This window comes from Haemaphysalis longicornis, unplaced genomic scaffold, assembly GCF_048455015.1.
Source record: "Haemaphysalis longicornis isolate Haplotype H1 unplaced genomic scaffold, Haemaphysalis longicornis Haplotype H1 scaffold_12, whole genome shotgun sequence".
In the NCBI taxonomy this organism is placed as follows: Eukaryota; Metazoa; Arthropoda; class Arachnida; order Ixodida; family Ixodidae; genus Haemaphysalis; species Haemaphysalis longicornis.
The window spans coordinates 36,274,918-36,300,723 of record NW_027526225.1 but is presented as its reverse complement, the minus strand read 5'-3'; the positions used below and the strand labels follow the sequence as shown (position 1 = coordinate 36,300,723).

General features: G+C 46.3%; 1 protein-coding gene across 1 annotated transcript in view; it reads left to right on the top strand.

The window, feature by feature from the left end:
• The window catches only part of Ras85d (GTPase ras-like protein 1), a 48,708-nt gene extending 39,009 nt beyond the window's left edge, over positions 1 to 9,699 (top strand). Inside the window, exon 9 of the mRNA XM_077693153.1 lies at positions 7,672 to 9,699. The gene's annotated coding sequence lies outside the window, so the exon portion shown is untranslated. The remainder of the gene's footprint in view (positions 1 to 7,671) is intronic.
• The last annotated feature ends 16,107 nt before the right edge of the window (positions 9,700 to 25,806 follow it).

The window sequence follows — 25,806 nt, the reverse complement described above, 5'->3', positions numbered from 1 at the left end:
TTTATTATGTTTTGTTGATATTTTGCATGCAGAGACCACGCCAAGAGTGAAATTTGAACCCGCGGTAGTGGTGAGTTGTGTGACGACGGCGTCCGCTGTATTTGGCCAGTATTTGTAAATGAAACGGGCTTCCTATCTGACGGCTGCGGCTTTAACCATTGATGTGTAGGGTCTGGACAACGTACGGTAGGGATATTTTGCCAAATGCGCCGTGTCTTATCGCGTTATTACCTTTATGATAGCCTGGCACTCGTGTCAGATTACCGCTACAGAGTGATGCGCAACACTTCTTAAGAGTGCTGGATTTTTTTTTTTCTGGTTTTTTACCACTAAAGTGAAAAGTATTTTGTGTCAGAAAACAAAAAGTGCGCTTGGATGCATGACCGACTTACACTTGAGTTGCTTCGAGGAGTGGCACAGGCGTCAGTTCCGCTAGGTTGACGGGCCCACAAAAATACAAAACTTGGTGTACAGCATTAATATATCTATGTATTGAATCATAGCCGAAAAATGTAGGAACAATTTTTATATCTTAGAATTCCTAAAATAATTTTTAGGCTCATTACAATCGACTATATACATTGCATGTATACTTTTTTGTGCATTTTTTTCTGATAATTTGACTAATAACCCGTAAGTAATTGTACCTTTCACAAAACTGCTGGTATGTGTTTGTAAGAGCAATCTATAAGCTACAATTACATGCATAGCAATGCTAAATGTGTCCACTAGCTCAAGAGAAAAAAATAGTTTTGTGGAAGCACTCAAAATCGGCCATTTTTCCGCCGTAATGAAAGAGTTAAAGTTTCAAAGCGAGCCAGCCACTGGAGTGTAGGGAGTGGTTGACTGATAAACCGGCTGGTTAAATTTGTGGACTCTGCAAAGTTGCAATGGTGGGAACCTCCTGGGGTGGTGAAAGGTACCATATTTGGGTGCGTATAACCGCCCCAAAAATGCGAAAATTTCAGTGGTAAAGTGGGGCTGCAGATAATACGCGGGGTTTTTTCTTTAGTGCAGCTTCACAGCAATGCGCAATGTGCCGTGAAGCTCCTACGCAGTAACACTGACTAAGCCTTGCATGGCAGCGACTGCGCAAAACATACAAGGACAAGGAAGGAAAAACTAGGACGAGCACACTCTAACAGCTGAATTTTATTAGTGAGTTGTGACTTTTGCCTTGCAGTCAGCGTATTCTACTTGTTCAACATATGCTTTTTCTGTCTACATAGTATGCGATGCATTGATTGAGCATTGGCTTTGGTGCAGCATTTTCTGTATCAAATGTGCCAGTAATATGCAAGAATTTTTTTTTTCTTTTCCGGCAGGCTGAAAGTGAGGGTGCGGATTGTATGCAGGGGCGGGCTATACGCACGAAAATGTGGTATTCACAACACCCAGAATGCACAAGGCATGCAGAAACAATGGAAATATGTAGCAAAGTGTGTTTTTCTTATTTTGTTTGGTACTGAAAAAGTGTTTTGCAATCGCTTTGTGTCATCCGTGCATCGAGACTTCCAAGCATGCCTTGTGAAAGATGTAAACGCATGCACTAATCTTTTTCGCCCGTTCGTTTGAGAATCGATGTCATCTTTGTATTCACCCTCTTGGGTGTTAGGACTGTCGTATGACTGGCTGCTAACCTTGTACTTTTTTTGTAGTAACATGGCAGATGTTTTTCAACGTGCGAATTTATGCTAGCATTATTGCAAGCTAGTCCTATCTGCCCAGATGTCAGACCCTAGCTGCAGCAGTGACGATCAGATGACGCATCAATTATGTTTGATTTCAAATTTCAGCTCAGCGCACCTTTAGGTGCACCGAAACTTGGATACAGTTAGCTTTATCCTGGTGGGGAAAACATGGGTGTAATTTTGAGTAATTACAACGTGTTATATATATTGCCTTGCACACACCAGGGACCAGTCATTGTGGAGGTGCATTTATTGTGGTCCTGAAAAAAAAAATTCCATCTTGAATGGAAACTTTTTAGCAATGTTGGATCTCGTAGCGAGCATACATGTTAAGAGTGCTGACAGCAAATTTTTTTTGTTTAACATTTACTGCTTTTATCGATGTTCAGGGCCCCAGCAATCCGGAAACAGCGTTTTAAATACTTGAGCTCGTGATTAATTATTGACATTTGAACCCCGCAATAATGAATCCGCCAGTAAAAGGCACAACATTCGCTTTTGTGGGAATTTCGTTGCCGCAAGAATGGAACATAAACGACAGGAAAATTACCCGCAAACGTAAAATTTATTTCTGAAAGTCGGTTGTAACACTTTGCGAGCCTTACCTTGCGGTAACTTCACAGCTCAGCTCTCACACTACAAGGGCTTCAGTGCTAGTCATGCGCGCCTAAGAACGACCAAATCATGTCAGACGCATCCAAAACATCCTATGGGTTCTCCTTCTCAGCACGTCGTTTTCCTTGGTCCTGGGCACCAAGTATGTCCAAGCATGAAAGCGAAGTCCAGCTTCTTCTGTTGATGAACTTTGCCAAACAGTGGCACCTTGTCCTTCCAATGCTGTCCGCAAAACGAAGTGAGCACCGCTTTGTTGACGTCCAGAAAGGCCACAGCCGTCAATTGTTTTGTTTTGAGCACGTGCACCATTAAAGAGTGGCATCCTTGCTTTTCAAAATGGTAGAGCGAGCTGCCAGCGGTTCCAAATTCATCGGCACCATCCTCCTTTCTTCCACTTGGGCCACTGACTTGGGAAATGATGGCTGCCTTATCTTGCAGCGATATAAACTTCCTCTTTTGATTCAGAGCAAATGTGCTGATGATTGCCGCACACACAATGAACACACGCACGCTGTTCAGCGGTAGCCGGCTATAAAAGCCGTAGCCCAAGCCAAAGCAAAGACTTGCCATGAGTCACCATGTGTCGCCCCCTGGTGGTGTCTCTGCGAGACTGCCTCCGTGGCCGCCTGTTACACGGTATTTTATGTAAACAAATAAGGTGGCGGACATGCAATCGCGCTGTGGCAGAAGATTTACACACTTTGAGTCCGAAAAAAAAAAAATGCATTTGAATACTTTTTGGACACCGTTAGCCTCGAATGGGTAGGTAAAATGCCAACCAGACTTGCGGCGGATCTCGTTAACGCAGGATCGCTTTCAAAAAACATTTCATTGCCGTGAGCTATGAAATACGCGGGCTTCTATGGACATTGGTCGTGGATCCAAAAATATTTCATTGCCGTGACAGGGTTCGCACAGGTCCTTGAAAACCTTGAAAACCCTTGAATTTAGAAGTGCAAAAAATTTCAAGGCCTGGAAAGTCCTGGAATTTTTAAATGGTTTTTGAAAACCCTTGATTTTTCCAGAGAGAATCAATGGCCCTGTCTTTTCACAAGAATTTAAAGTGTTTGTTCGGGATTTTAGGTGCTAACAAATGTAAAGAAACATTGTAACAGTCAAGATTAAGTGTATTGCGTGAAATAAGTTTGGTGGATTTTTTTTATTACAAGGCAACATTGAGAGCAGGCACTTGTCAATCCAATCCATGTCACTATACAACCCAGTGAAAGCCAGCTTCTGTTCTCTGTCTTGCATCTTCCATCTAGTCTGGACGCTCGCTCATTGCATGTTTGCTGTGCCTCATACGCTCCATCTGCATTTGCGTTTACGTGCAAATGGTGGACGTGCACATTGTTCATCCTGCCTTGCAGCAACACTTGCGGATTTAATTTCAGCTGATACTTTGCTGACAAAGCGGGAGATGTGGGCAACATTAACGAACTTTTGAAATCAAACAGCCTGAGCAAAAAAACACAAAGAAAAAATAATAACCTGTAAATACCAACCATGAAATGAAAAATAGAGCTGGGGGAGCATTCACGAACCCGTTAGCGCCTATCTAAATGTGCACTAATGTGCTTAGGTATTGTGCAGTAAAAAACTTTTGCATTGTGTTGAAAAAGTTATAAAATAATCCCTGGTAAAACATTAGACGGGGACCTTGAAAATTTGTTTTGTGGTCCTTGAAAGTCCTTGAAAACCCTTGAATTTTTGCTTTTGAAGCCTGTACTAACCCTGCGTGAGAATTTCGTACTTGAGGGATTTAATTATCGCAGGGTTTGACTTTGCTTAGAACGGCTTGAAAATCGTCGATGTTGATTTCCATTGCTTCGAGCCCGAAGGGTGCATACGACAGAATCACAAGACAGAATAGCATTTTGCGCGGATGTCAAAACACAGCGGAGGTGTTGCTTGAACTTGTCCGTTGCCAAAGCTGTGTTAGGCCTACCATAATGGTGAACATTTCGTATTCGCTTTCAACAGAAGTGCAGAGGGGGTACTCCGTGGCGATTTTCGGCCATATTATCTGTTTCTTTCATACGTGTGGAAATTTTTATTCACCAAGAGTGCCATTCTGGCGAGTGGTGACACCGGTAGGAGTGGCTCCATGAGTCGGTTAACTCTTTCGCTACCGCGCCTATCAAAATCGATCAATTTGATCGATACTTTTGGGAGCGCCTTTTCATAGCGTTCCAGGTGTTTCTCGAACAAGTAAAGCTGTTCGGAGTTAGATCAGAAAACGGCCTTTCAAAATCAGTTTTGTTTTCATTTTTGCAACGGAAACGTGATTTTTGACACGCTTTTGAATCACCTGGTTGTGGAAAAGGGGCGTGGTCATCGCGCCTCAAGGCTACCAACGAAGAATGCGTGCAACTCGTAATTACTCTGCACCAGCGCTTGTTTTTTGCTATCAGGGCGTGAATGGGGAACTAGCAAACGATTTTCAATCGTCAGGTTCACGCTCTGACAGTAATAATCCCAGAAATCGGCTGAAAATGTCAAGCAGTGCCTGGTTGCAAAGCTACTTTATGATTTTAGGCAGTTTTATTGCCTTTGCGCAAGTTGTCCTAAGTACTCTGGTAGTTCTACTTACCCCAGGACCATTCCCAAACAGTTTACAACAGTTTCGGTTTCGTTTCTGCATCGCGAAATTTATATTTAGCGCAACTACGCAGTTACCCAACTTCAAGGCTAACTGACATGGCGCCTGAAGCGTCCGCGACTGATCCTCGAACAAAGCACGCCGCTCCTCATTTCCCCCCACCCTAACCCGATTTCTGCGATAAGAACTTCAGATGCAAGTCAAAAGGTCACACCCAGTCGCCAGATATCTGTTCCGCCGAGGACAGCGCTTCAAACCGGCCTTACACTGCCAGCTGTTCGCCTTCCAGTTTCGTTTTCATGCGAGGGTATATCTGGGTGTCTAATGTTGCTGCTTAGTTGAACTGTCTATTCGGACGGAGTCTCTGATAAGTTTTTGTACTGTTTCATTTGAAAAATGTTAGGTGGCGCTGCAATAGAGGAGGCTCGTTGTGCTGATCTTTTTTAGCGCGCGACTGCTACTCGGCCAAAGATCGCAGGGGACGATTCTAGCTCATCGTACCTCATTTTTGCGAGCAAGGCTACAATTGCGAGTAAGAAGATGATAATAAAGCTCAGCTTTATGTTTTGAGAGATAACTGACCGTGAACGACAACAAACATCAGCCACAGCGTTCCGTTTTCAACTTCATGCATGTTTTTTTCTGCATCGCGTGCTTGTCCCAAATATTGTGCTCGCTGTAAATGCAAAGTCAGCCATTGGCAAGATGTTTTTACGTTATTTGGGGGCAAATTGGTGCCTCTGATAACGTCAAACCGCCAGATTTATTCCAAGGAACCACCCAAAATTGCACAGTTTGAATTAGAGGTTGGGCTTCACCGCATGACACGAGCACCGTGCGTGCTAACATTTTTTTTTTATATCTGAAAAACTGTTCCGCGCAAGTCGACATTTTTTTTAGGGTGTGTTTTTGAAATGTTTCCCTGCAAAATGTATATTCTAATTTTTTTCTACTACCGGTGGTTTGATATACACAACTCCTTTTTTATCATTTTTTTCGACAACTTGACAAAACTTTTGATTTTGATATGTTTTTTCACAACTATGATATATGAAAACCTTTAAAAAACTGGTGTTATTGGAAAGGCCGTTAAATAATCTGCATTTTGTGCTCCTGCAATTAGTGCCTAAATAATTTTTTAGCAGAAAAAAAAATGTTTTCTTGGACCCCCCAAAATTGGTCAATTTTCTGCGGTAGCGAAAGAGTTAACAAGCACTGCCAGCACCTCGCTGGCCTTTCACCAGGCCGCACGTGGGAAGCGCCGCAACAAGTGCCAAACATCGGGCAACCTTGGCTATTTCACATAGTTCTGCTGCCCGACCTGTTCCATCAGTGAGATATATCACCTGTACTATATGTTCCACGCGTCGCAGCCCATTCATAATTCAACCAAGCTGTTCAGCAAAGGCTGTTCAGTAAAGGAAAGCAAACTGCGTAATAATATTAACTTAGAAAATTAGTGTCAGTACCACTTGACTATACGTGTCATGATAACTGTGCTGTTTGGAAATTTCAAAATCTGAGGTTGCCATAAAACATCATCGCTAGTGCGATTCCAAGTTGCACATTTGTAACTCTAATTTTGTGTTATCTTAAAAACCAATTTCTAGCTTCATGAAAGAAACTGATGCTGAAGAGAAAATACACTAGCATTTCACTTTATGTAACAGGGTTCGTACAGGTCGTTGGAAACCTTGAAAACCCTTGAAATTGACAATTGAGTTTTCAAGGGCCTTGATAGCCTTGAATTATTTCCTTCTCCTTGAAAACCCTTGATTTCTTTGGGCAACAAAGAGGAGACCCAATTATGTGACCGGGTTTTCATGGCTTATTCCCCCCCCCCACCCCCTCCCAATCAGAAAAAAAAAACATGCTTTTTACAATTTAATGCCAGCTTGGGGTGCAGTAGTGCTGCTTTATACAGGTTTTGCAACTTAAAATGAGCTTGGGAGCACAGGCCTGCTGCTTTACACATTGGTTCGTGAGGAACAAAATTCCTGCATCGGCCGAGGCAGAAATTAGCATAGGCCCCCTTCCAATTTTTTATTCTGCTTTCTGAATTGCCTCATCCTGTTATTCATTTTGCGAAAATGAATGGTGCTGGCACTCCAGGGTGAAATAAAAATGAGCGCAGATAAGCAAACACGGTGCATTAAGCTCCTAAGCTTTACTGGAATATTCTTGATGGATGTGATGGGGGGCAGAGCCGGTAGAGTTGTCAATCCCTTCTTCCCCCCCCCCCCCCCTCCCTTAATGATCACAGAAATTTGTGGGGATGAGAATGGCAGGGGGTATTATGTTCCTCGCTATCCGAGATGTCTGTGTATTAAGAGCGTTTGCAGAGCTCGAAAAAGTTCAAGACAGCATGGCTTTTGTAAAGCTCCCTCAGTATTACTGTGGGTAGGGGGGTAAACATGTCCACTTCCAAAGGGTGGAGCTCTTCCAAAGAGATTTTTCTTGGGGTCATTTTTTGGTATGTGAAGAAGCAAGCACTTAGCGTTTGAAGACAGTAGTGAAGTCCATGTACACGTGCTTCCCTGCACCCTTGAAAAGTCCTTGAATTCTTGTCCCTGAATCCTGCACGAACCCTGTGTAAGGAATTCTCTGTTTTTCAAAAAAGCAACATGGGGGACTTCAATGGACGGCAATATTCCCAGCATCACTGCAAGCTTGTATCATCCATTCTAAGCACAGTGCAGCCAGTGCAAGCTTGTACCGTCAATTCTAAACACAGTGCATCTTCTGTTCTCTCTCCACTTGCAGGAGGGCACATAGCTACTGGGGACAACATCGTCAAATCTTCGCGTCGTTGCCATGCCAAAAGGAGGAAGGAGGCGAACGGAGGAGGGGAGCCTGCCTTGCTGTTTTCACCGGAGGAGCGTATAGGGGGTCGTCGGTGGTAGGGAAGGCGGCGTTCATTGTTGAAGGAAAGAAGAGGATGCAAGCCATCGCAGGATACTTTTTCTCGCCTTTACACTTGTTGACGGGAGGAAGGTCCACGCCCAACGATTTTCGACGTCAGCGTACAACGGCAGCGTGCTCGAGGGCAGTCGACGGTGTTGTGTGTGCGTGCCAGCAGTCGCGCGTCGGGACTGTTCCGGACTCACTAGCAATGCGGTGTTGCTGCTTCGTCCCGCGGCGGTGCCGTTCTCTGTCTGTGCTCTGTCCCGCCACATATGCCGGAGTGTTTTCTTTTTTTCCTCTGCTTCCCGCGCACCCAATAATTCAAAGCGGCCGGTGGCAGAGTGGCCGTCTGTGTCTCCAGTGTTTGCTAGGCCGCGCGGATGTTTGAATGACGTGTTGCTTCGCGGCCGACGGACTTGTTGTTGCAAGGTTCATGTTTAACCTCTCCCTAACTTTTTCGAGAAAACGCTTGCCCTCTCCCGCGCACGCGCGCGGCGTCTGTGCCGCAAACAGCTGGTTGTCTTGGGGTTTTTTGTTTTTTCCCCGCTGTGCGTCTGCGCAAGTTTTGTGGCTGGGAGCAGGTGACTTGATGTTCCATGCTGCCTGCCGACATAACCGTACAAGTGATGCAAAACCCTGCTCCTACCATTTTTCGTCGGGCCGGGCTTTTTTTGCGGCCGGGTGTCTAAACTGCGGGTGGCTACGTGCCTCCGCAGCTCTTTGGAGAGTGCCGGGAAGGACTCTAGCATGCGCACATTCTAAGTGATGGGCTCGTTTATCTGTGGGACATCCCGTTTTTAGGCAAGTGGCGTCTCGTTGTAACGAGTTTGGTTTTTGATTCCTTGTTCCTTGTTTGTGTCCGTCTGCGTCCGGTAATGTAGCCCCTACTTGTGTTCCTAACGTTACGATTTGTTGTTCTCTTGACTCTACTTCCTTTCTGTTTTGTTCTGCCCCGAAGCGCGACTCGTTGCTTGTCGTTGCGCTGGCAAGGCCAAACATGACTGACTCGTTGTGGCTTGGAACGGCTTTTGGATTCCTTGCATGCGGCTCTTCACACCCGAGACACTACGAATGATTGCTGTTTTAACTTACCCGGAAAAAAAAACCAGCTACCCATGCCTGCATGTTGTGCAATCTGCCGTTGAAAAGGTCTTGCTTTTTCCAGTTGTTTTAATCTCGACGCTAGTTTTCGACGTGATGCCTTCGATAAGCAGATTTTTTTGCGCTCGGCTAACTGGATGTGTTCGTTTCCTCAACCCTGGCCTGCCTGCCAACGAAATTTCTTGTGTCTCAGATGCCCAGACTGGCACACAATGCGGCATTACTTGGGGGTTTAAAGGTGCTTGTGAGTTGCACGAAAATCTGTCCCCAACACTCTTTGCTGTCAAGGCGCACAGTTTGCATTACCCCACAGCATAGTTTCGAGCGGGTTTCAAACTATGCTTTGAAAGTGGGCGGTAAAAAGGCTTAATTGCGGTGGCATCTAACGCGTGTCGGAAAAGAGGCTACGCAACCTATTTACAACAAACGAATCCGAGCCCTCCAAGTGTGAATTTCGTGCGACCGCTCTCTCTCGGCTCGCGAAACTGGAAGCTGTAAGCACTGCATGTTGCCAAGATTCTTTTTTTTTTTTTTTTTCCCTGTTTTTGTGGGCCTCGGTTCTCCTGCTTCCAGTACGATTCCAGTGTTTTAGCTTTTTTGTTTTTCCCTTTCCGCTGCTGTTGCGTGTCGATAGACATGATATGCGACTGTGAGCGTGTCGCCATTTACGGGTGTTGCGTGTTGCAGTCGACATCCCCTGCCCTCTCGCCCCATTGTTCCGCGTTCTTGGAATTGAAAAGTCTTACAACGCAAGCCTCACTTGTATAAAACCGTTTTTTAACACCACTTGTGTTGGGCTCTGTTTCTTTCTCTCTCTCTGTGTAAAACCTTGTTTTTACAGCGTAAGCTGTTAGAATTTTTGATTCCTGACATTGAGTACGTATTTTGGCAGGAAAAAGTATCACCACAGTGGCGTATGCAAGTAGATGGGATTACTATATAAAAATTGTGCCTTCAGAAGCACAAAAGGTCAGAAGCAGTCATGTTTTTTTGTTTGTGTGCAGTGAAAACGGTAGGATGGGCCACATGCTCAGCCTAGGAAGGCTTAAATATTGGTGTGCAACTATTAATTGTAGTAGCCTGCATTTCCCTGGAAGTGAAATTTGTCGGGAGAGCTAGCTCAGTGCAGCTATCAATTTCTGAGCTTTCACTTGAGCAACATTGAAATGAAGTTGTGGGGGTAGCCACATCATAGTTCAGGAAGCACTCAAGTCATTGCCGGCATGGCACCACTGCTGTCCGCTTTTTTTTTTTTTTTGCACCGAGGCAGAAATATGGAACTAACGCTGTTTCTATCAATTGAAGAAAATGTACGTCTTTTTGTAAACATGTACCAAATCGCACACTTCGACACTTTTCTCAGGTCTTTGGAATCGTTAGGTACTGTGTACATAGGTACTATTAAAAGCAAACTCGCATTCAGTGCTACTGGCAGTTGGGGAAAGGGTGTTTCGGTAGCATTGCTTGCTAACTGAGAACTTTGCAGTAGCTCAACTGGGAAAACATGGCTGCCTGCTGCGTTTTGTCAGCCCAGTGATGTAGCGAAGTGCTTGAAAGCACTAATCTGTTTCAGAGTGTTTCAAGCTGTATTGATGCTGGGCCCTGCTCACAAATTTTCGCTAAAGGCGTCTCCCCTAAGTGATGAAAATAGTCTATAAACAGGTGTAACAGAAACATTTAGCATTGGCTCTATGTACTGGTGGTGGAATTGGAAAAATGTAACAGCTAGCCTGATCTATATTTGCCTAACTGCCATCTGTTGCTACACATTGGTGGGGGAAGTTGTAATCATCGGTAATGCCACAACACACGTTTTAGGCACCGGAATGTTATTTCCAGGTTGCAGGGATCAAAAATGGGCCACACTCCTTCCAAAGCGAGAATTGTGCAACCATACTTGGCTGTGCGTATAACTGCGGTGACCTGTAGATGCAATTGCAGGGGTGCTTTTACACGAGTTTTATGGCCCATTGAAGGTTGGAGGCAGTAGAGAGGGGTCGAAAAGTCTGCACGGGTTGCTCCGAAAAACATCATTTCCTTTGCTAAGGTAGTCGCCGCCGAGTGGTGCTGCTTGGTTGAGGAGGAAACATAGCATGACATGCACAACCCATAGTCCATTTCAGAAGCTGCATGTAGCACTGTAGGGGCTACATTGTTGTGAACAGTAAGCCCACTGAGCACATCTAACTCACCGGGAAGGGGGCCTTGAAAGAACATTTCAGTCTCCCCCCTAGGCATGGTTAGTTAGGTGTTGATGACACTAGCCTCCACAGTGCTGCATGCAGCTTCTGAAATGAACTGTAGTAGCAGACTCAAGAAGTGCTCTAGGCTATGAAAAAACTAGGACTGAAGAGACATTGGCTGAAGTCCCAGTTGCACATTTGCGAGGGTGTCGTGCCAAGGAATGTTGTAGTCGGGGAGGCAACCCCACAGTAGGCATTTGGTAGGTCAGCCTTTGGATGGCGTGTGTTCAGAACACTGTGAGAAGCCTAACAGCGATGAAAGTGGTGCTGAAAAAGTGGTGTTCGAAGCAGCACACCTGTTTAATACCCGTGCTACATGAGTGTTTCGAAGGCTTTTAAGTCGAATGTCACTTGACTCAAGTGCCACCTTCTAGCTGCTACCCGACAATTTTTAACGGGTTTTCCCTGAAATGCTATTTTAGTCAAAGGAGCACCAGCAAAGACCTCTAAGGTTCTCAAAGGCCTTCGAAACACGAACAGTCGTACTCTCCAGTGCAGTTTCTTCATACCGTATAATTTGCAAAAACAATTGTTTGCAAGTAAAACTTGGTGTTTAAAGTGCACAATCTTTATAATTTTTCACTTCTGTTCTCTATCACTCGCTCTACGATTACAACATAACTTGGTACTCTCAACACCGGCGGTGCGAAAAAACAAAAAGAAAAACTGGCTGTTTTGCACATTTTGTGTGCACTTGTAAATTGTTATGAATTTGATCACTAATTTTTTTTTTTTGCCATTTTAACTCTAAAATAATTTTTTTTGCCAAGAACAAAACAGGGCAGCAGTGGCGACACCAAAACATGGTGGGTGAACATGGAAACTTTCTGTTGCCTTTGAGAATTGTCGTGTAAATCAGCGGAACTCCTTCCACTTCGAATGGCATTTGAAATTTCAAAAGCCATTTGGCTGAAATGTCCTTCCAAATGCTCGTGTAGCACAGGTTAGCGCTACTGTAGCAGTTTGCCACTTTGCGATCTCATTGGGAGGGGCCCTGGGAATTCAGAGGGCTTGCCATGGTTACACGGTAAGCTGTCTGGTGGGCTTGACTTGGCTGTAATTGGCTGTGTGACTGGCTTTGTCACGATGGATGGCCAAGGACACCGTCGTGACAACGGGGGAGGAGTTTAGAGCGAGAATGGTGAGTAAGCATGCATTCGTTGGTCGGTGGACCTTCTCACCTCCGGAAATGCTGCAGCATGTGTAAAGTCGTTCATTCTCGGAGTTCCAGAAGTTTGTGACGAATGGTTTGGGTGACAAGGCTTACCCATCACATGTCAGTGCACCACACACCACTGCAAGCACATCCACATCGACTTAGTCCGCAAAGTATACGTTTTCCAAAGCTCCCACCCTGAGGGTTCTAGAATGGTTTTATCCGATTTTACCTTCTCTCTCCGTTGCTGCCGTTCTGCAGGCTGCAGGCAGCGGGTGCGTTTTTCTGGCCATGCAGTAAGTGCCAGGCCACCAGCACAGTGGTGCATAGTTCGAATTAACCATAACAGAAGCCACTCCCGTTTGAATTAACGGGCTTCTTTATACATAGACTTCTACGGAGCTTGGCTGAACCAAATTGCGCAGTTTGAATTATCTATAAATTTGAATTATTGAAGTGCGAATTGACAAGCTTTCACTGTATCATTAGATTAGTGTGTCTTGAGTACAAATACACACCTCATTGCTTAATGCAGAAAGTACCGACAAGATGTCAACAGGTAACAGCGCTTTGTACACTTTCCAGCGCTAGTTTGTGACATCACAAATATAGAAGACTGACACGCAGGATTGGTGAACCTTGTTGAAACGTGTTTCTTCTTTTTTTTTTTGGAACAAGCATTTGGAACATTGCGGAAGCAAGGACGTGTAGATACGCGATAAATGCATTATACGGTAACTTCTGCTCTTCATGTTCCTTTCAAAAGACATTTAAACCTGAGCTAGCAAACATGAACAGCTAGCTAGGGTTTGCTTGAAACGTTTCACCTCGCAGTCAAGTGCTATCAAAACATTCATGCATGCAAGTGAGCGTGAGAGCCTACCAAACGTAGTTAACGCCAGCGCATATATATGCAACACCCAGTGGCGAAATCAGATACTATTAGCGCAATTCACTTGAATAGACACAGCCAACAACTGCTTGAGAAATTACACCTGTACTTTCAGCAGCTGGGATCCCAGGCCATACTGAGAACATTGTACTAGCGCAACGACAGAATAAATGGACAAAAAAAAAAAAACCAACCAGGATAAACATTCGTCCTGTTGTTTTTTTGTTCTTGTGTTCCGTCTTTGCTCACTACAATGTACCCAGTATCCGTCCTGCGTTTTTTTGTTTGTTTGTTTGTTGTGTTCCGTCCTTGCGCTAGTACAATATGTGCCCAGTATTGTCAAACCAACTAGCCTAACTTTCCGTCCTTAGTTCCCAGCCAGCAGCACTTCCGCAGAGCTCCGCCCACCAACTCTGCCTAGGCGCCATCGTGCCAAGATGGCATTAAAGAACAACCTCTTTCGGACTGCCTTCCAATTTTCGCCACGAAAGTGTAAGCCAATGAGAAGATGTACTAAGGAAGATGACGACGATCGAGTAAAATAGAAACTAGTGCCCTAGCAGTTGTTGTGGGCACTTTGAGATGCGTTTTTCAGTGCCTCGAAAAAAATGGAAAGCCAGCTTTAATTACGTCCGAAAACAAGGAACCGTTGATTGTCGAACAAAGGCTGACATAGCTGAGACATGTACAATCTTTTAGTCAAAGAGAAAATGTACTGCAGCCCTTAGTGTCCCTTTAAATGCACCCTCTGTAAAGAAGATAAGGTGTTCATGTGTGAGTTGAGCTTCGACCACGGTGATTAGGTCTCATGAGAACAGGTAGTGATATTGGTAGTGTGTTTACACAGAGGAACGCACTGTGGAAGCACTGCTGTAGCACCCTACCGAAGGGTGTCACGACAGCTTACTGGTATGCAAAGTTGGATTTTAATGGCAGTGCTCTTTAAGCTTGAGCTTAGTCGGTTGGCGTTTGCAAAAAAAAAAAATACAAAGAAAAAAAACTCCGGCGCGCGCCGCCCGGCATGCCCTTCGCCCAGCCGCGTAGGCGGAGTGAAGCCTCGCCTAGCTGTGATGTCACTGCGCGCGTCACCACCGCTCGACCTTCGAGAACACTGCCCTGCGTTCGGGTAGAGTGAACTAGAATTAGAACTACAACTAGATCACACCCGAACTAGAGTGAACACTCTAGTTCGGGTGTGATCTGACGCGTGTTGTTCTCCTCGCCAGTCTACGCACGTTCGCGTTCGAACTGGAGAGCACAGACGCTGAGTTCGCGAAGCCGGTTGCAACCGGCACGCTAATGCGGCCCACTTTGGGAGAGATGTGAGAGGCTGCGGACAAAACGATCCGGGCCTGCCAGTCATGGGGAAATTTCAGCGGCAAGTTCGGAAATCTATGTGAGGTGCAACAGCCGCGTCTCCGACGAAGGGAGAGCGGTCGCCAGCTCTGCTGTTTCTCCAGCCTTGCACCGCTAATGCAACTGCGTCATTTTTTTTTTTCTGGCTGTTCCGACGAATGTGGGTAATCTTGAACAAGAGAGAGAGAGAATAACTTTAATGAAAACCAGCGATGTTAGCCGAGCCGTCGGGCTGGCTTGCTACGCTAGATGAGAGAATAAAAACAAAACGAAAAAAAAGAGAAAAAAAAAATGTGAAGACGAAATTGAAGTAATTAATGGAGCTGCTCCTGTCGAATGCGTTCAAATGGGTGTAGGATCTCGGGGTCCGAGGGGAGTCCCGTTGCAATGGATTGTGCTTCAAGGAGTTTAGAGAGTTGTGCGTGCCATGAGAAGGTGTTGGGCGTGGTGTGTGCACAATGCGAGATACTAGTAATGCTTGCACGGGCTGTCCCATCACCCATTGATACCTGCATGTGTTACGGCTTCTAAATGCGTGCCAAAACATGAAGAGTTCGCTTGCAGGTCCTTCTTTCGGAGCCATTTGGAGCATGGTACAATTCTCGTCCAAGTGAATTCCTAGGATTCAGATAAACGATAATGCGTTCGTGTTGCCCTTTTTGTTTCATGAATATTCCTATAAGTTTGTGTACCGTGTAAACCACAGTATGTAAAACCAACAATTCCGATTCCTTGCCTTACAGTACCGCTTTTTTCTCTGCTGATTCACCATTGAACAATTTCTGTGTGACTTACCACAAATTCTGTGTTACCTATAGGGTCGATGTCACCCGTGCAATACCCAGGGGGAAAGGGAGGGGCGGTTCGAACCCCAGTGTTTTCCGTAAGCTTCCTTTCCAATTCCTCCCGATGGTCAACATTGACAGCCTGTCCGTGGCCAGAAGGCAGCGGGGGCAGATTTGGAGGCGAAGCGGAGAGACGTGTGTAGCTGGTGTGTACCACGCAGTGCCGCGGCAACTGCTGCTCATAAGCGTCCCGTACCTTTCCTCCTAGTTTCTTGTAGATAGGGCATCTCTAAGGCCCGCTTGCTTTTTTGTTCACACAGCCAAAGAGGGAACGTTTCTGTGTCCGTGAACCTACGGGCGAACGAATCCAGAAGCTCAATTGCCCGCGTGACAAGCCGGGCGGGCCGACTGTGATTACATACACGCTACCGAATCAATATATTTCAGATTCCAGCGTCAATTGTCAGCACCGCCTCAATAATGACCCTTATGCATGCCACTCCAACTGAAGCAAACTTTGCGTGGGACCTTGAATTTCCTCATGTACGATTACCCGGCCGGCGGAACTACCAGCCCAATTCTGTATACTAGACTATTCGTTTGAATTACTCATCATCATCATCATCAGCCCCGTTGTGTCCACCGCAGGATGAAGGCCTCTCCCAAAGATCTCCAGCCTATCGAGTGCTAGCTGAGTTCGCCTAGCTGAATCCATCTATCGAGTGCTGTCTGAGTCCACCGTTTGCTCCCGAATTTGCTCCCGTGCCTGGCAGGCCCGTATCGTTTTGTTCGCAGCCTTTCACTTCTCTCCCAATGTGGATAACGCTAGCAAGCGCTAGAATCCGCGGCAACCGGCTTCGCGAACGCGGCGTCGACAGCGTTGGCTGTTCTATATGCTCCCACCTTCAGGCGCGATCGCACGTGAACTGGCGAGTAGAAGAGCGCGGAGAGACCACGCCAGGAATGCTGGGCAGTGTTCTCGAAGGTCGAACGGGCCGACGCCGGGCGCTCCTCACGAGGCGCACGCTCACGTGCACTCGGTGTTTTTTCTTCCCGCCGCGGTGGCTCAGTGGCTAAGGCGTTGTGCTGCTGAGCACGAGGACGCGGGTTCAATTCCCGACCGCGGCGGCCTCTTTTCTGGCGGTGGCGAAGAGAAAAAAACGATCGTGTGTACGAGATTTCGATGCACGTTAATGGTCCCGAGGTGGCCAAAATTAATCCGGAGCCCTCCACTACGGCGCGCCTCATCGCCTAGCTGCGTTGCGCCGGCGCGTTAAACCCTACAGTCAGTCAGTCAATCAATCAGTCAGTCAGTCAGTCAGTTGGGTTGGTGTTACTTTTTTTCCCGTCGTTTACTTTTCATTTTGTTTCAGCGTTTCCATTAACGATTTTCTTTTCAATTGTATTTTTTTGTCCGGACTCTGTTGGCAGCAATCTCTCGTTTTTCTTGTCCTTTTTTTTTATTAATTTTTTTTAGCGCTTCATGTTTGTCTTCTTCCTGCTGTAACCCTGATGTCTGATATGCACCACTCATCAACGTAGTCACCCCCCATCTGGTGTAGCAAGCCTTGTCCCTAGCAGGGCTGACCTCACCAGTTCACATTAAAGAGCATTCTCTCTCTCTCTCTCTCTCTCTCTCTCTCTCTCTCTCTCTCTCTCTCTCTCTCTCTCTCTCTCTCTCTCTCTCTCTCTCTCTCTCTCAATCAATCAATCAATCAATCAATCAATCAATCAATCAATCAATCAATCAATCAATCGGTCTTTTTCCTCGGTATTTTTTCTGGTAGCGCTACACGGCGGAACTAAAACCTTAAATAGCTCGGCTGTTAAAAACGAAGCGTCCAAGTGTCGAGATTTTGCCATACATTGCGATCCACGGGCCGTAAAATTAATACGCGGCTCTCCACTACGCCGCGCTTCATAGCCCAGATGTAACTTCAGCGCGTAATACCCCGGGATGCTTTTACCAGCGGAGCTGTTCTAAAGCTGGCCTTGACGACAGTCTCTGCAGGTTTCTCCGCCGCGCTAAAACCGGTTCCCAGTAAAGATCAACTTCATAAGAAAATATTGCAAGTGTCCTAGCGGCTTCATATTTTGGTATAAGAGGTTTATAAAGCCCCTGGAGCGATGCCTTTTCAGCAATGCATTTGTGTCTGGAGGGAGAGCCGACCTAAAAACATCAGTGGAAGCTTGGTCTTTGTAACCTGGCCTTCCCACAATTCCTGTTGTACAGAGAAGCATGCCCATCTACTGAGGGCGTAAATAGTGACAGATCTAGTAATCGATCTATGTCAGGAAAACGGGCTTGTAATAGTGAACACGGAAAACAAGTGTGACGGACAAATAACGTTGAAAAGCGGTAACAGACAGTCCAGCATAGGCTATAGTCTAGTATCCAAGACAGTATACGAAAGGTTGCGGGAAATGTGGGTAGATGAAAATGAAACAGACAGCTTAGGAAGCGACCGTAAGCGGCTTACCTTGCACTTTGGTGGCGCAACCCGGACAAATTTAGAAATCGGTATGACCGGAGGAACTAATTTGAACAATGAACAGTTAATTAAAGATCATGGCTGATAGGATGGAAGATGAAATCAATAAATACCCAGACAAAAATTGGGATTACGACGAACTGATTGCGTACATAAAGGGTAAGATGACTGAGGCAATGCAACGAAACCGATGGAAAGGGAAGAGAAAGCCGAGAAGCTGGAGGAATAAGGAAATAAAAAAGGCTATTGACCAGCGAAAAAGGCGTCGAGAGAACATAGAGAAGCAAAAAGAACTGGTATGGAACCGGAGGTAGTGAAGGAGAAATGGGATATGTACCGTGGGATAAAACTAGAAGTGCAGAAAATGGTGCAAGCAAAGATCAAGCAGAAAAGCGAACAATGGATGGCAGAAATACGGAAGAAGGACAAAAGCGCATCCAAGAAGTTTTGGAACCTTGTAAAATTACTAAGATCAAAAAACGATATCCATCACAAATTCTTGATTGATGAGGAGGGGAAACATTTGAAGGAGAGCACGCGTTGGCGCATATTCATTGAGTTATTAGTGTGAAGTTTAGGACAATAGAGGTAGGGAAGCCTGCAGCGGTAACATCAGCGCCACAGAAGACTGCGGAAAGGGAACCAAGTTTGAGCAACCTTGATTGGAAAAAAGCAGAGCAAAAGGTTTCCCCCCAGACAGCAGTGGGCCCGGGCGGAATACCAATGCAACTGATAAACCTGCTTGGACCTAATAATAAGCATCGTTTATGAGGGAAAGAGATAAGGTGATACAACCCAAACAAATAACAGAGGACTGGCTATAAAGTAGGATGAATTTAATATACAAAGGCGGAGGCAACAAAGGCATTATTGCTTCATACAGACCACTCACAGTAACGTCAGTGGTGTATAGAGTCGTAATGCAGGCGATAACATCAGAAATTCAAGCATGGATAGAAGAAAATGAAATCCTTGGGGAACTGCAGAATGGATTTAGACAAGATAGGCGATTAGAAAATAATTTGTTCGTGATATTAACGCAATTCATTAAAATTGCGAAAGCGCAGGATAGACCATTATAGATTACGTTTTTGGACATTAAAGGTGCACATGACAACGTAAACAGAGAGCTGCTGTGGAGAATGTTTAAACTCCAGGGATTAGATGACGAGTTAATACAGTTCCTTATAGCAATCTATAAAGACAATAGAGTGCACCTTACTTGGGAAAAATAGAAATGCGCCCAGCAGGTCAACACCCAAAGGGGGCTGACACAGGGATGCCCTTTGAGCCCAATACTGTTCATGCTTTACATGGCAGAGTTAGAAAAGAAACTGAAAGAAAGTCAAGCAGGGTTCAGCCTAACCCATATGCTGCAAGGCGAAGTGGTACAGCAGCGTATTCCGGAAATGTTATAGGCAGACATCATTCTTTTAGCTGATAACCAGACCGATATGCAACGGCTCGTTAATATTAGCGGCCAGGAAGCCACCGACCTCGGGTTGAATTTTAGCGCAGAAAAAATGGGGAATAATGGTCTTGAATTCCCAGAGTGAAGAAATATAAATACTTGGGAGTATACCCAGAGTGAAGGAATATGAATACTTGGGAGTGTGTATATACGAATGGGATAACTACTTAAGAACTCACGAGGAGCAACTTAAGGGTAAAGGAAAGCGAAACGCAGCTATAATGAAGCATAGCTCTGTGGGGGTATAACAAATATGAAGAAATAAGAGGAATGTGGAAAGGAGTAATGCTTCCGGGTCTCACATTTGCGAATGCTGTACTCTGCTTAGAATCAGACGTTCTATCAGGCCTTGAAGTTAACCAGAGAACAGCAGGCCGTTTGGCCTTAGGCGTGCATGGAAAAAGAACTAACGAAGCAGTGCAGGGAGATATGGGCTGGGCGGCATTTGAAGCTCGAGAAGCGCATAGTATTATATGTTTTGAGAGGAGGTTGAGAGCAACGGGTCAACGTAGGTGGGCAGCTAAGGTGTTTAGGTACCTATACTTGAAAAGCGTGGACACGCAGTGGTAAAGGAAGACTAGAAGGCTAACGATGAAATTCGGAAAGAACAGTGGAGAATCCAAAACAGCCAATGTAACCAAAAAAGAGGCAAGGCAGATAGAAACGAATAAAGGGAGAGAAAAAATGGAAGCTAAAACGTCGTTAGAGATGTCCAGGGCTGAGCAATTGAACATCAGAAAGGAAAATTTCTACGATAATTCCCAGGGCAGTGCTTTGCTTTTTGAGGCTAGAGCAGGTTGCTTGCGAACTAAGATCTTTGTGGGGAAGTATTCACAAAATGATGGGGTATGCGTGGTCTGCGGGAAATAAACCGAAACTATGCGGCACATGGTGTTAGTATGCGAGGGTATCCATCCAAATCTGCATGAGGCAAATATCCGGCTTCAAGAAGCCCTAGGATTTAAAGGTAGCTCAGAGGGAGTTATATTCAAGGCTGTCGAGGCGACGAAAAGAAGATTAGAATGCTGGTGGACGAAAAGCAGAGAGGGAAATATTGCCTAGGACAGTTACCACCTGTAACAGGAAAAGAAAAGTATTTTGTGCCTAATAAGCTTTTTGAGCCTGCCCTAAGCAGCGCTAGTATGAAACCAAGAGTATAAAACAGGTATATTAGTCCTTTTTGGTAACATGACACGTCATCCCCCCGCTACAAAGTGTAAACCAATAACAATCATCATCATCATAATCATCATCGTATGATTACAGAAAGCGACTACAACTCTTGTGTTATCAAAAGCATCCCGAAACAAATTATACGACAAGTAGCCACAAAGAGGACTCTACCAATATGTCGAGTTTCATTCATCTGTCATATTCATTCGCAGTGGCGTTGTCAAAGTTGCAGAATTATCGTCAGGTGTTAATTTATGGCCATCTCCGGAGGGAGTATGGATACAGAAAACGGCTGTAACTGTTGTTTTACGGGAACTATTCAGAAACAAATTATATGGCACTTAGCCAATAAGGCAACTCTAGCATTACGCCCAAAAAAGAAGGCAAAGCTAAACGGAGTCTTCGTAAAGACAACCCATAGCCCCACTGTTTCAGCAGATTCCACACTGAGGGAACCGGATTTCGCTTGGTTTATCTTCATCCCCTTCCAAGACCTTCCAAACCGTCTTGTTACTGCTAAAGACGATAGTCTTCATTGGGCTACTTGAACGGGAAAATTTTGATCTGTCTGTCTGCATGTGTCTTTCACTCGATTCAGCTAGCCTGCCAAAGCAACACAGATGCTGCGCGAAGTCTTATACACTAACAACCATGTCTAAACGTCTAAGTCCGGTATTAATGCTCATACGTGTCAACCTTGCTGAACAAGAACAAGAAATTGCGCAAATATAAGCCAGAAAATGAATACATGAGTGATATTTGCAGTGTTCCTTCATTTAAAAAAAATTACGGGTGCCTGCTTTTTGCGATAGCAAATAAAATACTACATCAACTGCGAAAACCCTCGCTTGCTGCTGCCCGCGCTACCTGGCGGAATTTTTAAAAATCAAACGGCAACAGCAACAGAAGGTTCCACTAGATAGGTTTCGCGCTTGGCACGCTCGTGGGCAACAGGGTTCTATAAACGTTGTAGTCGGGTGCCTCGATTCACGCTCGTCTCCGCCTTAAGGCAGCGCTGGCATCGAGGCACCCGACTTGGAGCAGTGGAACGCTGTAAATTTAAATTGACTTGAGCAAACCTTTACCTCTAGCGTGTTACCTTGGGAGTAACGAGACGGGAGAGGAAAGCATGAGAGGTGAGCGGGAAAGAGAAGGGGTGCATTCACTTGCCAGGGGCGCCATTCCACTATCATCTCGCGTGGACATTTGCAACGAAAGGAACAGATACGCGGCCAATTCCCCCCCCCCCCCCCCATCATTCCATGGCTCATTGATCCCCTTGTTCTTTTACTCTATCTCTCTTTCTCCTTTCCTCCCTCCGTTTCGTCCTTCCTCCTCCGACATTCGTCCTCCCCTTTCCCGTTCCTGGTCTCAACCCCATCCCCACTCTCCTCTTCCTCCTCCTGCTCATCGAGCACTAATATCACTGTTACCTCCCCCCTCCCTTCTCGCTACTCTTTCACGTCTCCCTCTCCTCCTCATTCCTCGAGCTTTGCGATCGCTGCGCAGCGTGCCGCCGCTTCTCCGCGGCGTTGACGGGATTAGCGCTGCGCGGCTGATAGGAGCTCATGCAGTGTTTTGGTTCTCTTTCGCTTCTTTTAGATGCGACTGCATCTCATTCACTCGCCTTGTCCCTCCATACGGCGTTGTTGTTGTCCGTCCACACCCCTCCCCCATTCTCCTCGCCGCGCGAGCTGCGCTCTCCGCCACTCACCCCCTCTCCTCTCCGATAGCGAACACTCTCCCGCGAGGGGCATTGAATTGGATTCGATTGGGTTGGCTTAGCTTGGCTTGGATTTGGATTGGATTAAAGTGGATTATGTTGGATTGTGTTGCGTCATAGCCGCGCCACGTTGCGTCATAGCCGCGGTCGTTCCAGCACCGGCGTTCCGATTTCGGGCACGTGCATAGACGTGATCTTCGCTGCAAATTGCACGGTGGTCCCGTTACTTCACCATCCACTACCCGTACACTTCAGCGTCCACAAGGCCGTCATCGTTAACGTTACGCCGCGTGTTAAATAAAGAATACATCATACGCGTTCCTCACACGTTTCACGCAATTAGAGAATCAACCCAACGGAAACACCAAGTGAACCCCCAAGATGCGTCGCATCTCCACAGGGTTCCCCTCGCGGGAAGGTGGGGTAATTTTTGCCCTTCGGCGCACTAAAAAACTTGTGGTGACGTCTGTAAGTAAATAGTACGTTTAGGGCTCTTTAAAAGCCGCTGCTGCGTATTGTTAGGGTGCTCAAACGCCAACAATAGGAGTCCGGGAAGGCGGTTCTGCGCGCTTCTTGGCCGCTGTTACGGGCGTCGGCGACGGCAGCAGCATGCTACTGCTGCCACCTCCGAATACGTCCGTCACAAGTAAATTTTATTGTCGCCTCGTTTAGACCTGATACTGACACAGTGAGAGGTGTGTTTCGTTTTGCAGCGCGCCGCGGACAACGAATGCGGCGTCGTTTCGAATATATACGTCATAGAAAAATATGTTTCGGGGATGTGATTACCCAATACCTGATAATAACTTCTGCCTTTTATAGGAATAAAAGCCACGCGAAAATGCTAGGTATATTCCAAGGCTATGCGTCGTGAAAGATGTGCACTCATGCCTTATAGCAAGAACCAATAAAAGTTAAATAAACACGGAAAAATAAATGGTCTGCAAGTTCGGAAGAAACAGAATAGCTTGTACGGGAATGAAAAAAAAAGAAAAACTCGGTGCAGCTTCTGGAATGCTTAAGACGTTCGTCTAAACTTAAGCCGGATAGGACTGATGAGACCAGCTAGTGTGCGATATGCGCTGCGATTTCGCGAGACACGGGGAGGAGGGAGGGGGATGCTTAACTATCGTTGTGTAATGCGGAGCGAAATCAAGGAATGAACGTTTTAGTAATCACATACACAAGCTACGAGTTCACCTAGACTTCAACGAACAGCTGATCACTCGGCGGACGCATTTCTTGAAGTATACACGTTCACAACTGATAAAAGGTGCCGTTAGAAGAGTGGGATATCTGACAAGGCCCTCTGAATTCCGTTTGTGCTAGATTCTGAAGGCTCCCTGCATCATATGGCTATGCTTAGAAGAAACGTTTAGTCGAGGACGCGCATTACTCTAGAAGCCCTTCTCCGCGCTGCTCGCGGAGGATATGTGCAGCATATATGAAGGTTTGCGGGCGCTCAGCTCACGCCATGACGCCCCAGCATTGCTTTTTTGTCGTGCGCTATCCCAAGGTATTATTTTTGATTATCCATCGTGCTTATTTCGTAGAATGTTCGCGAAATTTATGTCCAGGGTAGTGATCAATATCTGAGGTATGATATTTCCAAGCATGCGTGCTGTCAGGTATGAGTGCTCCGCTAGGTTATTTCAGCGCACAAAACTGATTTACGTCGTAGTGTATAGCCATAGCATAACCATCTGGGGAAACTATGTGTAATGAAGGGGCCGTGCAGAGTGGGGGCCAATCCGCCGGTACCGGTGGCGTAACGTGCTCGCTAGAGAAAGCAGCATCGAGGAAGCAGGGAAGAAGAAGAAGGACGTCGGAAGCTGTTCGTTTCGGAGGCAGCAAGACGGCCACCCTCGCGGTGTAGGCCCGAGGACCGTCGCCGGCTCTCGCGTCTGAGCCACCGCCCGGGCGGTCAACGAGACGACGGCCGACGAGACCACAAGAAGGTGTTGCGCCAGTCAGCGTGAGCGGTGTGTTCCGGTGGCATGGAGCACGGGCAGCGAGGCCTCGCCATGGCGCAGGCCTAAGCACTTCCGTCCCGCCGCTAGCCATCGGCCACCGTCACGTCCCTGCCAGCGAGAGGGCACCTCCTCATCGACTTCACTAGTCTGCCCCGTCGCCATCCAGAGAAGAACGTCACCGCGTCGTCGCATCAGCGATCGTCTCGTCGCGCGATCGGCGTCTGTGAGCACGTGACTTCTTTCTTCCGCACCTGAATATTCCCGCATCTTGTTCGTTCGTGTGCCACAGTGTCTGTTCCGGCTTTCTGCATTATCCAGCTAATATAATGTTGTGTGTGCGTGTGCGAGAACACAGTAGTCGTGACTCGTGACTTTCTATGCGGCCCGGCCCAACATTCATTACACTATGCTTACGGAGACACTGTTAGTAAATTTCAGGGCAGTGGAATCACAATCATCTCCATATGCATATCCCGGTTTCGCGACCCCGACCTGTGACGCACATCTGGCGCCTGGCGCTTGTGCAGACCGGATGTACCAGACTATAAGATCGCGTCAGACACATTTACACTCTCGTAAATGTGTCACATTTGCGAACAGAGTGACTGCTACACATAAATATGTATTTCCAACGCCTACAAATGGTAAATCTCAGTCGTGAACGGGCCCCGAAAGCAGCGGTGACAGAGGGGAGCGGGCCGGAGACTCCCGCGGCTGCTTTCGAAACGGGCCGCCAGGGGGACTTCAGTGGCGCCCCTACAGGCCGCGCTCGAGGCGTATATTGCGCTCGCAATACTCTCCTTCCTCCCTTCACATTTTTCTCCCGCCGATCACTTACCCACCAATCCCTAATGTGCCAGCTAGCAGGAAACGCCGGCGTGTACACGCTAATGTACTCCAGTACCTGTCTCAAAAAGCTGTACTCTGTTGAGAGAAGAGCGGAGCACGCGGGTTCCTCCATGGAACTTTCGTTTTAGAGCCAATAGTGGCCGCCATGTGGCCCGCCTTTTATCGACTGGTAGGTTGTTGCAGCCATGCCCGACCTGCATAAAGCTCTGCTGATGGTGAGGAAAGGGTCGCCTAGATTGTAAATGGACCTACGAAAAAATTGATTCAAGTCACGAAATTGAAGTGTTCGGGTTATTTTATGGTTCTGATCTCGAAACTGCTTGAACGCTGCGTAAATGCTTAGTTGTGTGAATTGCAGAATTGGCTTGATGCTAATAAAATCGCCCTAAATGTAATCAAGTAAAAAAATTATTATTTTCTGCCCAAAAATTAATCCTACCAATCAAGACATCAAGCTGACCGTAAAAAAAATATTATTTTCCGCCCAAAAATTAATGCTATCAATCAAGACGTCAAGCTGACAGTAAAAAAAAAATCAAGCTGAATTTGCGACCATAAATTGCCGATTTTTAGGAGTCTGCTTTATATCGGACATAAGTGGGAGCTAGCGACCTCCGCATTAAAATATCCAGATGCCTTGGCTAGGTACGCCGATTACAATATCTTTTACGCAAACTGGGTAAAAACAAAGAGAGAGAGAGAGAGAGAGAGAGAGAGAGAGAGAGAGAGAGAGAGAGAGAGGAGAGAGAGCGTTTAATCGAGCAAATGGTGGTCGTCGAG